Genomic DNA, 14,283 nt, shown 5'->3' on the forward strand with positions numbered 1-14,283 from the left:
AACCCACAGCCAACATCATTCTCAATGGTGAAAAACTGAAAGCATTTCCACTAAGATCAGGAACAAGACAAGGTTGCCCACTCTCACCACTATTATTAAACATAGTTTTGGAAGTTTTAGCCACAGCAATCACAGAAGAAAAAGAAATAAAAGAATCCAAGTCAGAAAAGAAGAAATAAAGCTGTCACTGTTTGCAGATGACATGATACTATACATAGAGAATCCTAAAAAGGCTACCAGAAAACTACTAGGACTAATTAATGAATTTGGTAAAGTAGCAGGATACAAAATTAATGAACAGAAATCTCTTGCATTCCCATAGACTAATGATGAAAACTGTGAAAGAGAAATTAAGGAAACACTCTCATTTACCATTGCAACAAAAAGAATAAAATACCTAGGAATAAACTTACCTAAGGAGGCAAAAGACCTGTATGCAGAAAATGATAAGACACTGATGAAAGAAATTAAAGATGATACAAACAAATGGAGAGATATACCATGTTCTTGGACTGGAAGAATCAACATTGTAAAAATGACTCTACTACCCAAACAATCTACAGATTCAATGCAAATCCTATCAAACTACCAATGGCATTTTTCACAGAACTAGAACTAAAAATTTCATAATTTGTATGGAAACACAGAAGACCCAGAATAGCCAAAGCAATCTTGAGAAAGAAAACTGGAGCTGGTGGAAATAGGCTCTCTGACTTCAGACTATACTACAAAAGCTACAGTAATCAAGACAGTATGGTACTGGCACAAAAACAGAAATATAGATCAATGGAACAGGATAGAAAGCCCAGAGATAAACCCAGGCACATATGGTCACCTTATTTTTGATAAAGGAGGCAAGAATATACAATGGAGAAAAGACAGCTTCTTCAATAAGTGGTGCTGGGAAAACTGGACAGCTACATGTAAAAGAATGAAATTAGAACACTCCCTAACACCATACACGAAAATCAACTTAAGATGGATTAAAGACCTAAATGTAAGGCCAGAGACTATAAAACTCTTAGAGGAAAACATAGGCAGAACACTCTATGACATAAATCACAGCAAGATCCTTTTTGACCCACCTCCTAGAGTACTGGAAATAAAACCAAAAATAAAGAAATGGGACCTAATGAAACTTAAAAGCTGTTGCACAGCAAAGGAAACCATAAACAAGAGGAAAAGACAACCCTCAGAATGGGAGAAAATATTTGCAAATGAAGCAGCTGACAAAGGATTAATTTCCAAAATATACAGGCAGCTCATGCAGCTCAGTATCAAAAAAACAAACAACCCAATACAAAAATGGGCAGAAGATCAAACTAGACATTTCTCCAAGGGTATACAGTTTGCCAGCAAACACATGAAAGGATGCTCAACATCACTAATCATTAGAGAAATGCAAATCAAAACTACAATGAGGTATCACCTCACACCAGTCAGAATGGCCATCATCAAAAAATTTACAATCAATAATGCTGTAGAGGGTGTGAAGAAAAGGGAACCCTCTTGCACTGTTGGTAGGAATGTTAATTCATACAGCCACTATGGAGATTCCTTAAAAATCTAAAACTAGAACTACCATATGACACAGCAATCCCACTACTGTGCATATACCCTGAGGAAACCATAATTCAAAAAGAGTCATGTACCACAATGTTCATTGCAGCTCTATTTACAACAGCCAGGACATGGAAGCAACCTAACTGTCCACCAACAGATGAATGGATAAAGAAGATGTGGCACATATATACAATGGAATATTACTCAGCCATAAAAAGAAACACAAGTTATTTGTAGTGACGTGGATGGACCTAAGATCTGTCATACAGAGTGAAGTAAGTCAGAAAGAGAAAAACAAATACTTTATGCTAACATTTATATATGGAATCTAAAAAAAAAGGTTATGGAGAATGTAGGGGCAGGACAGGAGTAAAGATGCTGACGTAGAGAATGGACTTGAGGACACTGGGCGGGGAAAGGGTAAGATGGGATGAAGTGAGAGAGTGGCATGGACTTATATATAATACCAAATGTAAAATAGATAGCTAGTGTGAAGTAGCCGCATAACACAGGAGATCAACTCAGTGCTTTGTGACCACCTAGAGGGGTGGGATAGGGTGGGTGGGAGGGAGACGCAAGAAGGAGGTGATATGGGGATATATGTATATATATAGATGATTCACTTTGTTATGAAGCAGAAACTAACACACATTTGTGAAGCAACTATACTCCAATCAAGCTGTTAAAAAAAAGGAAGTACTTTAATGATATAATAATAATAACAACAACACTGTCAATACCCAGTTAGGGCAGTCAGCCATATATGCTCAGATATGAAAGCAGAGACTCACAGGAAACCAAAAAAATCGACTGAAAATTTAATTAGAATTAGTCATCTTCACAGGCTTTTTGGAGCTATTCTCTCTCTCTCTCTCTCTCTCTTTTACTGCTTATGATATTTAGAAATAAATATGAGGTTCATGATAATGAATAGGAAACTGTTCACAGGTCTGTGACCCTTCCTGAGTACCAGAGACAGAATGCATTGCCTTATTTTAAATCATTCCTCAATTTGGTAGCCATAGAAATTCAGACACTTTGGAAGACACTGAGAATTTATAATGTGATACAGCACATGAAGAATCCAAAGCAATGTAACTTCACCACAGGCAGAGGATGTATCTAAATCCAGTTAAATTTTAGCTAACTGAGATGATAAGGGAATGGATACCCTGGTACTTTATTATTAACCACACTAGTAATATTCATGTTTGTTTGGTCATGGAAATCCAAAATATAAAATAGCTAAAGCAGACCTGATCTGGTTGAAGCAATGGTAGATATACAACTTTCTTTCCTCATGATCGGACTTTCTCTCTTCATCTGCTTGTTCACCTGGCACGTTGCACTTAACATAGTGTCTGGTACACTGCAGACATTCAAGTAATATTTTTGAATGAGTAAATGATTAAGTGAATGAGACACCTATGAGGAATCACTAGGGATCTGTGAAGCAGTTTTAAAATCTGCTTTGTAACTTATTAGTTTTAACGATGAGAAATCTCTGGAAGATATGAGGAACAGTAAATATAGCCCAAAGAACATTCCATATTTGTTTGAGGATTCACAAGGTCCTTGCATTCCTAGCAGAGCCTTAATACCAAGCATCACTATTTTATTGCTAAAATACCCTAAAAGAAGTTTCTCATTTGGTTGCACCAAAAAATGTATTTTATTACAAGACTCCTGAGTATGGATTACATTTCCAGAAATATGATAAAGATCATAGCTACATGATATCACACATGAAGACAAAACAACACAATTCAAATCACAAATTCCATTTATATCCATAGATTTGGCTTCACATGATCAAAATCTAAGAGCCTTTGAAACTGATTTTCAATTAAAGAGATAAATGCTTTTAAAATAAAGGATTAAGAGTAATTCTTCTGATATATTCGTGCTTGGCTGTCATGGTTAATTTTATGTGTCAACTTGAATGGACCAAGGGATGCCCACATATCTGAATACATACATACACACACACACACACACACACACACACACACACACACATCCTTCCTCTAGAACACCCTGGCTAATACAGATTTTTGGTACCAAGAGTGGTTCTATAGGAACAGAATTTTAAGAATGAGTTTTCTGAATAGGTTCTGGGATTTCTAAAAGTAGATCTCTAATCTGATTAGACTTAAAGCCTCTAATGATTATTTTCAGTAGTAAAGAGAGCACTGATAATGCATGGCATAATGTGGCAATAGGGATATGCAAAATATCTGCATTGGATACTGCCAATCAGCCATTTATAAGAAGCAACGGGGCTTCCCTGGTGGCGCAGTGGTTGGGAGTCCACCTCCCGATGCAGGGGACGTGGGTTCCTGCCCCGGTCCGGGAAGATCCCACATGCCACGGACCGGCTAGGCCTGTGAGCCATGGCCGCTGAGCCTGTGTGTCCTGCTCTGCAACGGGAGAGGCCACAACAGTGAGAGGCCTGTGTACCGCAAAAAAAATAAGGGAAGGGAAGGGGAGGGGAGGGGAGGGAAGGGAAAAAGAAAGAAAGAAGGAAGGAGCTGGGTGACTGTGTATATGATACTTTCAAACATTTTTGGAAAACTAACAAACATAATGCGATTGGCCAGTTGCTCCTAATGTCACTGGACAAAACGGTGAAAGAAAAGGATGAGCTCCGGGATTCATATTCCTAGCTCTAGTGTCACATAAATGACCTAAAGTTTCTTTCTATGCATGCCCTGAAGGAGAGGCTTAATGCCTACAGCCAACAGGGCTGAGACTGCTGAAAATCAAATGCAGAATCTCATAAGGAAACTGGCTGAATTACAACTCAAGTTGAACTCTCAGCCTCTTAGGGTATCTATTGTTAAATTGAGGGCAGTCATTGAGAAAGAATGGGCTCCTGTAAGTTGGGATGGGGACATGTGAGAAGACCCTGATGAAACTGGGACCCTGAGCCTCTAAATCCTGATGAGTCTTCTTTGCCAGTGAAAGAGATCTCCCCACTCTCAGTGGATGTGGTCTCCCCACCGCAGCAGAAGTAGCTTCCCAACCCCCAGCAGAAGCAGCCTCTCCACCCCCAGGGGCAGCAGCATCCCTACCCCCAGTGGTTCAGCCTCTCTACCCCCAGTCTTATTGGCCTTTCCACTCCTGTCTGAGGGAATTAACCCTGTACCGCCTGAAGAAAGTGTAATGGCTTTCCCTGAGGCAGTTGTCACATAAAACAATGCTGATTCTCCTCAGAGCCCACCCCCACCATCCTTCTTTGCTTCTAGACCTACAACTATACTCAAGTCTCAGGAGGCCCCTAAAGCTCAGGTACAAAGTGTCACCCATGAGGAGGTACAATACACTCCAACAGAACTACTTGAGTTTTCTGATTCATACAAACAAAACCCAGGGAAATGTGTGGGGATGGATACAGAGGGTATGAGATAATGAAACCGAGCAGGACGCTGTGGGGCTCCTGGGCACAAAAGCCTTTCTGTGTCCTCTTCCCTGGATTCCAAAGGGCAGGTTCAAACAGTTGCTAATCAGGGAAGGGAGGGGATGCAGAGACAAGGGAGGAGCAGTCAAGAAACAATAGCACAGCCTTGGGGCAGGGTCTGGTTCCCCCTCAAGGGATACACATAACAATATCTTTGAGTTCTTCTGCAGAACTAAAACCCCCACCAAATGGAAGATGTTAACTACTTGATGAAGCACTTTTCATTCCAGAGAAGGTCACAGTTCGCCCATCATCACCTGACACCAGATGATCTCTGGGTTGAAGGAATGCGGGCCCTGCACACACCCTGGTCCTTATCAGCAATCCAGCCCCCTGACTATAAAACTCCTCACAAACCACCCCTCCCACCCCGGGGTTGGGACACACCGTTTTGAGGGCATTAGCCTGCTGTGACCCCCTTTGCCTGGCAAAGCAATAAAGCTATTATTTTCTACTTCATCCAAAACTCTGTCTCCAAAATTTAATTTGGTGTCAGGGTATAGAGGCTGGATTCGGCTTCAATAACGGTGGAAGGAACATAAAGTTGGATCAGGCTTAATTTATTCACGTGAGCTCATTAAGAAGAAATTTTACATTTAATCTTCCAGATTGGGAAGTTAGAAAGGGCTCTAAAGGTTTGGATGGTTGGCTGAAACATGGATGAAGAGATGGCCCACAGTGAGGGAAGTGAAAATGTTGGACCTGCCTTGGTTTAAAATAGAAAAAGGGATTCAAAGGCTTAGGGAGATTGGAATGTTAGAATGGATTAACTATTTAAGATCTATAGACCACATCCACCGAGAGTGGGGAGATCTCTTTCACTGGCAAAGAAGACTCATCAGGATTTACAGGCTCAGTGTACCCAGTTTCATCAGGGTACCCAGTTTCATCTTAATTAGTTAAGATCTAACATTGGAATGTTAGAATGGATTAATTATTTAAGATCTACTTCTGGAGGGTCCAGAAGACATACCTTTAACCAATGCTGCCAGAAGCAAACTTATGAGGGAAGCCTGAGCATCCCTCAGAAGACGAGAAGAGCTCTGTGACTGCTCTTCTCTATAGGCCAAAACTTACAGTGGGAACTGCAGCCACTGAATTGGGGAACCTAAATGCAATGGGAGTAATTGGATCGCAGTTGGCAGGGGTAAAGTGGTGGCATTCAACAGCCACAGGCAAGGAGGGCATGGTTACCATAATGGACAGCAGAGTCAAAGCAGCAATCAGAATAGTCTGAGTCATACAGACCTATGAAGTTGGCTAATCGTGCTATTCCTAGAAGTAAAAGAAATAGGAAGCCTAGTAAATTCTTACTTGATCTGTATAAGCAGAAAAGTTCTAGGTCAAGTGGAAAAAGTCTAAACTGAATCACAAAAACAGAGTCACAGCCCCTCAATCAATTCCTAGACTTGAGAGAGTTTATAGGCCCAGAAACCCCCATGAATGGAGGGGAGTCTGGGTCCCAATGAAGAAGGACTCTGATACACTATCAAAAAATGTATACTACTAATCTTTTCCCCAGCCTTCCCCAAAGGGACCTACCCCTTTTAGCAGGGTAACTGTGAATTAGGGAAAAGGAAATAATCAGACCTTTCAGGGACTACTGGACTACTGACTCTGAACTAATTCCAGAAGACATAAAATGTCACTATGTTCCACCAGAGTAGGTGTTTATGGAGGTCAGGTGATCAATGGAGTTTTAGCTTAGGTCCATCTCACAATGGGCCCAATGGGTCCCTGAACCATCTTATGGTTATTTCCCCAGTTCTGGAATCCATAATTGTAATATATATACTTAGAAGCTGACAGAATCCCCACAATGGTTCCTTGAACTGTGGAGTGAGGGCTATTATGGTAGTAGAAATCAAGTGGAAGCCACTAGACTGTCCCTACCAAGGAAAATAGTAGAAAAAAAAATTCCTAGAGGGATCTAAAAGATTAGTGACAGCACTGGGGACTTGAAGGTGGTGGTTCCCACCATATCTCCATTCAACTCACCTATTTGTCCTATGCAGAAGACAGATCAATCTTGAAAAATGACAGTGGATTATCATAAGCTTAACCAGATGGGGACTTCAATTTCAGATGCTGTACCAGATATGGTTTCATTGCCTGAGCAAATTAACACATTCCCTGGTACCTGGTATATAGCTATTGATCCGGTTTTCTCCATCCCTATCAATAAGACTCACCAGAAGCAGCTTCCCTTCAGCTGTAAAGGCCAGCAGTACACTGTCACTATCCTACCTCAGGGGTATATCAACTCTCCAGCCCTATGTCATAATTTAGTTTGTAGAGATCTTGATCATCTTTCCCTTCCAAAAGATATCATACTGGTCCATTCCATTAGTGATATTTTGTTGATTAGACCTATTGAGTGAGAAGTAACAACTACTCTAGACTTATTTGTAAGATATTTGGGTGTAAGAGTAAATCATAAAAAAATTTCAGAGGCTTTCTACCTCAGTGAAATTTTTAGGGGTCCAGTGGCATGGGGCATGTTGAGATATCCTTTCTAAGATGAAGGATAAGTTGTTGTATCTGGCTCTTCCTAAAACCAAAAAGGAGGCACAACACCTACTAGGCTGCTTTGGATTTTGGAGGCAACATATTCTTCATTTGGGTGTGTTGCTCTGGACCATTTACCACATAACCTGAAAAGCTGCTATTTTTTAAGTGGGGCCCAGAACAAGAGAAGGCTCTGTAACAGGTCCAGGTTGTCGTGCAAGCTGCTCTGCCACTTGGGCCATATGATCCTGCCAATCCAATGGTACTTGAAGTATCAGTGGCAGGTAAGGATGCTATCTGGAGCCTTTGACAGGCCCCTATATGTAAAGCATCAGCCCTTAGGATGTTGGAGCAAAGCCCTGCCATCCTCAGCAGATAATTACTTTCCTTTTGAGAAACAGCTCTTGGCCTGCCACTGGGCCTTAGTAAGACTGAACACTTAACTATGCGCCATCAAGTTACCATGCAACCTGAGCTACCCATCACGAATTCCATGTTACCTGACTCACAAAGCTATAAAGTTGGGTGTGCACAGCAGTACTCTATAATCAAATGGAAGTGGTATGTACACAATCAAGCCCAAGCAGGCCATGAAGACACAAGTAGGTTACATGAAGAAGTATCCAAATGCCCATGGTCCCCACACCTGCCACACTGCCTTGTCTCTCCCAGCCCACATCTATGGAGTTTCCTATGATTTGCTGACAGAGAAAGTGAAGTCTCAGGTTTACAGGTGGTTCTATAGGATATACAGGCACCATCCAAAGTGGGCAGCTATAGCACTACAGCCTCTTTCTGGGACATCCCTAAAGGACAGTGGTGAAGGTAAATCCTCCCAGTGGGTGGAACTTCAAGAAGACCACCTGGTTTTACACTTTGCTTGGAAAGAGAAATGGCCAAATATGGAATTATATACCAATTCATGGGTTGTGGCCAATGGTTACACTGGATGTTCAGGAACTTGGGAGAAGACTGGAAAATTGATAACAAAGAAATTTGGGGAAGAGGTATATGGACAAACCCCTCTGAATAGACAAAACATGTGATGAGACTTCTGTCCAATGTGAATGCTCACAAAAGGCTGACCTCAGCAGAGAAGAATTTTAATAATCAAGTGGATAGGATGACCCATTCTGTACATGCCAGTCAGCCTCTCTCCTCAATCACCCCTGCCATTGTCCAATGGCCTCATGAATTAAGTGTCCAAGGTGGAAAGGATTAAGATTATACATAGGCTCAGCAACATGCACTTTCACTCACCAAGGATAACCTGGCTATGGCCACCAGTGAGTGTCCAATCTGCCTGCAACAGAGACCAACACTGAGTTCCTGATATGGCACCATTTCCCAGGGTGATTAGCTAGCTATCTGGTGGCAGGCTGATTACATTGCAGTGCTTCCATCATGGAACGGACAGCATTTTGTTCTTACTGGCAGAGATACTCTGAATATGGAGATTTTCCTTCCTTGCCAGCAATACTTCTGCCAAAACTACCATCCATGGATTTACAGAATGCCTTATCCACTGTCATCGTATTCTACACAGCATTGCTTCTGATCAAGGAACTCACTTCATAGCAAAAGAAGTGTGGCAACAGGCCCATATTCATGGAATTCAATGGTCTTATCATGTTCCCCATGATCCAAAGCAGCTGGCTTGACAGAATCGTGGAATGACCTTTTGAAGATTCAGTTACAGTGCCAGCTAGGTTGCAATACCTCGGAGGGCTGGGACAAGGTTCTCCAGAAGGCTGTATATGCTCTGAATGAATGGTCGGTATGTTGTGCTGTTTCTCTGACAGGATTAATGGGTCCAGGAATCAAGGGGTAGAAATGGGAATGGCTTCACTCACTATTACCCCTAGTGACCCATTAGCAATATTTTTGCTCCTGTTTTTGTGACCCTTTGCTCTGCTGGCCTAGAGGTCTTAGTTATAGAGGGAAAAATCCTTCCACCAGGAGACACAACAATGATTCTATTAAACTGGAAGTTAAGGCTGTCACACAGCCACTTTGGGCTCCTCATGCCTCTGAATCAACAGGCAAAGAAGGGAGTTACTGTGCTGGCTTGGGTGATGGATCTCAACTACCAAGGGGAAACTGGATTACTACTCCACAATAGAGGTAAAGAAGAATGTGTGGAACACATAAGATCCCTTAGGGTGTCTCTTAATATCACCATGCCTTGTGATTAAGGTCAGTGGAAAACTACAACTCAATCCAGGCACTAACATCCACTGGGATAGACCAATAACATCCCAGACCTTTCAGGAATAAGGGTTTGGGTCACCACAACAGGTAAAGAGCCATAATCAGCTGAAGTTCTTCCTGAAGACAAAGGGGACATAGAATGAGTAGTGGAAAAGGTAGTTATAAATACCAGCTATGATCATGAGACCAGTTACAGAAACAAGGACTGTAATTGTAATGAGTATTCTTCCTTATTTTATTTTGTTATGGATATATTTGTGTGTGTGTGTATCAAATATCCTTGTTTTCTTTCTTCCTCCTTTATCATGTAACATTAGATGTATCATTAACTTTATATCATAGTATTGTTAATTTTACATCACAATATTTAAGTTATGGGATATTGAAGAGAAGAGTAAACATCACTCAAAGACTTTACCTCCTATTCTGGGGAAGCGGTTAGTGCATTTTTTATTGTATGCAGGAGAGTTGTATAATGTTAGAGTTATGACCTTGTTACTTATATGGAGATTAAGTATGGTTTAAGGAGGTGTGCATGAATGCCAAGTTGACAAGGGATAGAACTGTGATGGCTAACTTTTTGTGTCAACTTGACTGAGCAAAGGGATACTCACATATCTGGTTAAATACTGTTTCTAGGTATGCCTATAGGGTGTTTTTGGAAGAGATTAGGGTTTGAATTGGGGAACAGAGTAAAGCACATTGCCCTCCCCAATGTAGGTGGGCATTATCCAATCCACTGAGGGCCTGAATAGAACAAAAAGGCAGAGGAAGGTTGAATTCTCTCTTCCTGACTGACTGCATGAGCTGAGATATCAGTCTTTTCCTGCCCTCGGACTGGGATTTATATCATCAGCACTGCTGGTTTTCAACCCTTAGGACTAGGATTGGAATTTACAGCACTCACTTTCCTGGGACTCTGGCTTGCAGACAGCAGATTGTGAGACTTTTCTCAGCCTCCACAGTCTCATGAACCAATTCCTTATAATAAATATCATTTTATATATATATTTGCATTTTATATCATAAATATATACACGTATTTATATATAGAAAATATATAAATATGAAAAATTATGATAGGCAAATATATGATATAAAATATAATATGTAATATATAAAATTATATATTTAATATATATATAAACTATTATTGGTCCTATTTTTCTGGAGAACCCTGAGTAATACAATGGCTGCTCTGTGTTTTTCCTTATATTTGAGCAAAAAGAAGAGCAAAGTGAGAGGAGCCAGCGCAATTTCAAGCTGGAAAGTCATTTAGAGATGATTCAGATTATCCTCTACATTTGATAGATGAGAAAGCTAAACTCTATATAGGTGAAGGGACAGGCCCAAAGGAGACAAGGTGGGAGGGGGTATAAGCCAGACATATTGACATACAGTTCAATAGTCTTTTACTTTACATTATTTGATGAGAAAAATACTAATACTAATGATGATGTTATATGTTAGCCTAAATCTATTGTGTATTTCATAGTTTTTTTGCTTCTATTACCTCCTTTAAAGAAAAAGAAGAAAATTGGATCCAAATTGTACATTTTGCTAATTATCTCTAAGGTGCCTAAGTTTACAGGTGCTGAATAATATGTTACATAATGAAGGTGATTAATAGAATTTAAGAATGTATGATTCCAGCTCATGTTGAAGCCATGTGATCTGAATGAGTTTTAATTGGAGTTGGATGAGTTTCTTATTTCCAAATCTATTGGTGAGAAAATTGGATTCAAGCTTCAGTCAATTTAATTTGCTGTGTTATACTACATGGCTACTAAATGAATGACAGGAAAGATCAGTGCCTTGGGGTCTCAATAAATTGGACTAATTTGAGGAGAAAAGCCTCTTATTTAGTGAACTAGTATGTTCTTCAAAATAAATGTAATTTAAGGCATATATAGGACTTCTAACTATACTAATAAAGTAATGTCACACCCCCAACCTCTAACCTAATTCTGTTTTAAAGAGGCATGTTTATATATTCAATTTTTTTCTAGACTACTTTCTCTATCCATCACTTTTTTTTCCTTGACTGGAACCTGGTTCTCCTTCATGGAGAATGATTCCCATATAACCCTATCAACTGATATATCCTCATCCTCCCAGAGTGGACATATACTAAGGTCCAGGAAATGAGTTGGAATACCCTTGATTCCCCTTTACTATTTTTCAGACCTTTGTTCAATATCTCATACTCCTTTGAAGCCTATTAAACTACCCTCTTCCTGTCCAATTTCATTTTCAAGTCTTTCTCCCACAGTCTTTGAACATGTTGGCATCAGTTTTACAGTTATACATTTCTTCATTACTACAGTAACCCTATGACATTTCAACTGAAAAATAGAAGGCATGTCCATGACTCCCTTATACTTCCTTGACCATCTTCCACATTCTATTTCTGCAATTCACTAACAATGAAAATCACTAGAAATTGTCATCACCTGTAACTATTTCACCTCTATAATAGTTAACAATGAAATTTCTCTCTCATCACATACTTCTACCATTTAGCCTCTCCTACTCTTGTACCTTAAATAGCCTAGTTTTTTATTTCATCAAAATTTCAATCTTTTGTTACCCCTCCTTCCCATAACTCCCTATATTACCTAAATACTTATGATAAGCTTCTTAAAGAGCACTCTCACCAGCAACTTGAATTTCTTTTTCCTCCTATAGTATCTGCCTAGATGGATTAGTTCTAAGAGCCTTAGTCAACATGTCTGTTTTCTCATTGACTACTTCTGGGCTTCTGAAAATTGCCCTAGAATGTCACACAACAAATGGTGATTGACTCCACTGAAGATGTATCATGTCCTGAGGGCAGACAGCAGAAGCAAGAAGAACTACAATCCTGCAGCCTGTGGAACAAAAACCACATTCACAGAAAGACAGACAAAATGAAAAGGCAGAGGACTATGTACAAGATGAAGGAACAAGATAGAACCCCAGAAAAACAATTAAATGAAGTGGAGGTAGGCAACCTTCCAGAAAAGAATTCAGAATAATGATAGTGAAGATGATCCAGAACCTCGGAAAAGGAATGGAGGTAAAGATAGAGAAGATGCAAGAAGTGTTTAACAAAGACCTAGAAGAATTAAAGAACAAACAAACAGAGATGAAAAATACAATAACTGAAATGAAAAATACACTAGAAGGAATCAATACCAGAGTAACTGAGGCAGAAGAACAGATAGGTGACCTGGAAGACAGAATGGTGGAGTTCACTGCCACGGAACAGAATAAAGAAAAAAGAATGAAACGAAATGAAGATAGCCTAAGAGACCTCTGGGACAACATTAAACGCACCAACATTTGCATTATAGGGGTCCCAGAAGGAGAAGAGAGAGAGAGAGGACATGAGGTATTTGAAGAGATTATAACTGAAAACTTCCCTAACATGGGAAAGGAAATAGCCACCCAGGTCCAAGAAGCTCACATAGTCCCAGGCAGGATAAACCCAAGAAGAAACAAGCCGAGACACATAATAATCAAACTGACAAAAATTAAAGACAAAGAAAAATTATTAAAAGCAACAAAGGAAAACCAACAAATAACATACAAGGGAACTCCCATAAGGTTAACAGCTGATTTCTCAGCTGAATCTCTACAAGCCAGAAGGGAGTGGCACAATATATTTAAAGTGATGAAAGGGAAGAGCCTACAACCAAGATTACTCTACCTGGCAAGGATCTCATTCAGATTCGATGGAGAAATCAAAAGCTTTATAGACAAGCAAAAGCTAAGAGAATTCAGCACCACCAAACCAGTTCTACAACAAATGCGAAAGGAACTTCTCTAAGAGGGAAACACAAGAGAAGAAAAGGACGTAGAAAAACAAACCCGTAACAAGAAAGTGGTAATAGGAACATACATACTGATAATTACCTTAAACGTGAACACAGGACGGGCTTTTTAAAAAAATTAATTTGGCACATTTGTGGTTGGCACTCTGATAATCGTGTGAACTCTTGGAATTATTTAAAAATCAAAGCTCATGAAAGACTTGGCAATGAAGGAAGTGAGGATCTGAAGGAATTACATTCATTCCACTGAGGGCCCAGGTTGAAGCTGCCAAAGGAATGCTAACTCTACCCAGGTACTGATGTGCTCTCTGTCTGAGATTTAGAGGGTAAAAAATTGGAGACAATTTTAATTTGAACTTTTAACTAGCAAGAGAAAAATAATTTAATTTAGGGTCTTAAGCATTTTGGACTTGAATTTCTATCTCAAAAATAAAAGCTATATTAGATACATCAAGAATTACAGTATATTCTGCTACAAAGAGATTCATTATTTTTTCCCAAATAGCTAGTCAGTCAATTGTCCCAACAAAATTTATTGAATAATCCATGTTTTCCTACTTATTTAGAATACACTGAATCCCCATGGATCTGTTTCCGGCTTCTCTATTCTTTTCTGTTGTTTGAGCTGTTCTTTGAATATAACCTAACTGATATATAATAGAGTTCATCTTGCCTCATTACTCCTCTTTTCTATCCTCATTATTTTCACATTTATTTTTCAATATA

The 14,283-nt window shown here is 39.7% G+C and overlaps 1 pseudogene; it reads left to right on the plus strand.

The window, feature by feature from the left end:
• Positions 1-4,290: 4,290 nt before the first annotated feature.
• Positions 4,291-9,808, plus strand: LOC111168248 (uncharacterized; annotated as a pseudogene).
• The last annotated feature ends 4,475 nt before the right edge of the window (positions 9,809-14,283 follow it).

The sequence above is a fragment of the Delphinapterus leucas genome, chromosome X (genome assembly GCF_059928025.1).
Source record: "Delphinapterus leucas isolate spDelLeu-1000000601 "Yukka" chromosome X, BTC_Dleu_Yukka2, whole genome shotgun sequence".
Lineage (NCBI taxonomy): Eukaryota > Metazoa > Chordata > Mammalia > Artiodactyla > Monodontidae > Delphinapterus > Delphinapterus leucas.